Raw genomic sequence first — 3,963 nt, 5'->3', positions numbered from 1 at the left:
GTCCAAGGTGGTTGACTGCAACAGCAGCGGGACATGTGTCAGTCAGTTAGTTATAGACATATAGGCTTAGTGGAGTAAAAATGGACAGGTTGCTATACTGAAGCACATAATTAACACGATGTCGCAAAACCATGCAATTCTTGGTGAGCACCCAACCAACCTATTTGTAACCCTGACATGAAACCAACACAAACTTTGACAGGAACTCACTTTCTGATCTGCTGCTAGGTGATCTGGTCCAGCGCTTGACATCCATTGGTCATGGGATCCGGCTGCTGCTTGAAACAGCTTCAAGACACTGCTCTGCCTCCTCGACACTCATAGCTAAAATACATCTGCATTGAAAACAAATAGAGGGGCAAAGTACAATAAAACATTACATTAGTTATCATGCTTGTGCAGCAGCATCGGACTGCAACCCTTGATGCCGGTGAATAGCTAGCGTAGATGTCAGAATAACATAGAACCAGGTAACAAAGTTCTGTGACGATGAGTGCAGAGTCATGGTGTGGCCGCCGCCAATGTGGACCTGGTCAACACAGTCCCGTGACTCACCCAGCCCGAGCAGCTTGAAAAGGTTGGTCTGCTCCTGTGCCTCCCAATCACATTGGAAGATTTCATTGTCTCCATCGTCAGTGAGAGAGCTTAGCAGACTGGACAGGGTGCCCTAAGGGCGCCCTCACAGAGAAGAAGCTTGTTCTCAATCTTCAGCTTTGTGGCAAGCTCCTGTCCCCGCTCACTTAAATGAGGTCTAATGGCATAAACACCTGTAGTCAACGCTTTGTGTTGGCAGTGAGTCGTTGTTAGATGCTCAATGTCAAGCGCAGTACTAATCGGTATAAATCTGTATTTACAACAAAATGAAAGCACTATGGCATCTAAGATTAAGGAAGTGTATGCAGGATTTCTTGAGTGTCACCGGCCCACTGCATGCCGTACCTGGATTGTAGCATGCAGTCGTCAAGGTTCCAGCTACGTCGTTGGACTTCCTCTTTCTGAGGGGGGATACGATGCTGTCCTCGTCATTGTTGACCGCTTGACCAAGATGGTACATTTGGTACCGACCACCACAGCAGTCACCTCGGAGCAAACCGCTCGACTGTTCTTTGATAACGTGGTGCGTTTACATGGTGTTCCCAAATCGATTATCTCTGATAGAGGACCTCAGTTTGGTGCCAAGTTTTGGGGAGCCCTTGGCACTTTGGCGAATTTCCGAGTCAGCCTTTCTACTGCTTACCACCCACAAACTGACGGTCAGACTGAGCGGATGAATCGCACTTTAGGGTGATATGCTGCGAACCTACGCTGGCAACAACCCGCGCGTTTGGGATACCTATCTTTCGGCTGCAGAATTCGCGATGAATAACGCTGTCAATCGCTCTACGGGACAATCTCCTTTCTTCTTTAGTTACGGGTTCCACCCAGCTACTCCCGTCTCACGTGAACTTGATGTTCCGGTCCCGGCAGCCAAATCCTTTATTAAGTCGTATGTTGCTCGTATTGCAGAAGCGAAGCAGTGTCTGGAAAAAGCCAAAGACCGTACGACTAATTATTACAACCGCGGCAGAGTCGAAGTGACCTTCAAAGAAAGTGACTTAGCGCTTTTAAGTACGAAAAATCTGCGGCAGTTAGCCGTCGGACCTCGTAAGTTATTGCCGCGTTGGGTGGGTCCTTATCCTGTGAAGCGCATGGTTGGGAAAGCAGCGGCCGAGCTTGTCCTACCATCTGATATGCGCATCCACCCCACCTTCCACGTAACGTTGTTGCGGCCTTACAAGGCGCCAGCGGATGCGTTGGATTCTTCAACTGTTCGCGACAGTTCTTCTGCACCTTTTAGTCCTGCAGGACCGCCGCCAGTTCAGTGGCTAAAGAGCGATCCACTTTACTCTTGATTATCGTGCCCGCCGCCTAGGAAGACGCCGTAAGGGGAGACCACCTAGAGAACCTAAGGAGCGTCATGTGGGCGCACGCACACACACATATCCTCTTAGCGCTAAACACCACCAAGTGAAAAAGACCCGCATATGTCATATCGTGCTATCGTACGAGTGTTTTACATGGCTGCTTCCTGTTCCACTCCAACCCCCAACCAACATAATAGCTGGGAGCCAGAGAAGAACCTTACGCCCGACCTCCGCTCCGAACTTCAAGCAGTCAAGGCTCGTGCCACTAATGCTGCGAGGATGCTGCGTCCAGAGGGGGGATAGTTGTTGTGGCATACTTGCTTATTTACCTTCGGATTTTCCCCGATACTCTGGCACTTCACCACTTGGCATTATCTTCGCTCTTACTTGGTTAACCATTGGGCACTTGCCTATCTTTTATCACGTGTGATACTGGGTTATAGCACTCTTGCTATAATCGTGACACTTGTCACTGGTAGACCCACTTGGGTTACGATTGCACCGATTGGTGATAATTCGCGGTGACGACTATATTCTTGGATCGTACAGATTGCTGTACAAGTCGTCATTACCGCTGAGGCACTTAGCCTCCCTTCATTCACTAATCGGTAGTTTTCACTACCACCTAAACAGTGGAAGTGGATACAACAGTAGTCAATTTATCAGTGAATTTGGGACACCCTGGGGAAGTTGGTAGGCATGCAGGTGAACCTTTCAACTGCTTACCATGCCCAGTCTGACGGTCAGACTGAGCGTACCAATAGGACCCTAGGCCATATGATGCGTAATTTCGCAGGTTGTACGCCGTCTGCTTTGGATACTTACTTGATGGTGGCTGAGTTCGCAATAAATAACACCTTAACCGTTTGACCGGCCAAAGCCGGTTCTTTCTGAATTATGGGTTTTAGGGTTACAATCCTGTTAAGCCTGTGTGGCGTGAACTTGATATTAATGTACCCGTGGCTAAAATCTTTGCCAAGTCATTCATATCCCGTCTGACCGATGCTAAGGCCTGTCTGGACTCCGCACAACAGCGCACTGCAGACTATTACAACAAGTCAAAACGAGATATCACCTTCACCAAGGGCCAGCTGGTCATGCTGAGTACCGAGAGCCTGCGATCTCTGGCCGAAGGTTCTCGTAAGCTGTTGCCTCGCTGGGTTGGGCCTTATCCTGTTGTGCGCATGGTGGGTTCGGTTGCTGTACAACTCATACTGCCTTCTGAAATGCACATTCATCCTACCCACCCACTACTTGGTGGCCTGGTAAGCAAACCATGTATGCTGCTGAACGTGTTTTGGACTACCGGACCCAGCGCGTGGGTAAGGGTAGGCGCAAGCACACTGTTCACGAGTACTTAGTCAAGTGGGTAATGGTACTCGTCCGAAGAGAACAGCTGGGAGTTGGCTCGCAATTTCACCCCTGATCTTAAACCGTTGTTTGATGCGACTCGTCTGGGGGCTCAGTCCAAGGTTGCAGCACGTTAGCTGATATGGCCAATCTTGTTTTGCACTGTGATCCTTATGCGACGAGGACGTCACATCTAGGGGGGAAATAGTTGTTGTATCCTGTAAGCTTTCTGCACAGCTTGCGGCTCCGTAGCCCAACTGTCGGCGGTTAGCTCGTCGGTCCGATTTACTTAGCTTTGCTGTTACTAACTAATATCTGCTTATATTTGCTGAATGTGCGTTCAGGTCTAACTAATACAGATATTAGTTAACCGGCGGCTTGCGACTCCCGTTAGTCGAGTTCACCATTCAAATGCCGCACCGCTGCGGAAGTCCATACCTGCGTATGGGCGGGGGCTTTATCCTCGTAAAAGATTTGTCTGTTCAACCGATCGAGAGTATTTCCCGCGAACTATGGTCATCTGGAGATCGCGTCGCCCAGTCGTACTAGAGACTTATCGGCGCAGAGTGGAGTCACAGTTGACTATTTATTCAAACCACCTGTCCCTATCGGTATCTTTCGATACCGCCATTCCTTGGTTGTGTCGTCCTACAGCATACTACAGTCAGCAAGGAGGAGGCAAAGTGACACAGAGTCGTACGGCATGTGC

The sequence above is a fragment of the Volvox carteri genome (genome assembly GCF_000143455.1).
Source record: "Volvox carteri f. nagariensis unplaced genomic scaffold VOLCAscaffold_77, whole genome shotgun sequence".
NCBI lineage: Eukaryota > Viridiplantae > Chlorophyta > Chlorophyceae > Chlamydomonadales > Volvocaceae > Volvox > Volvox carteri.
This window is presented reverse-complemented; position numbering follows the sequence as displayed.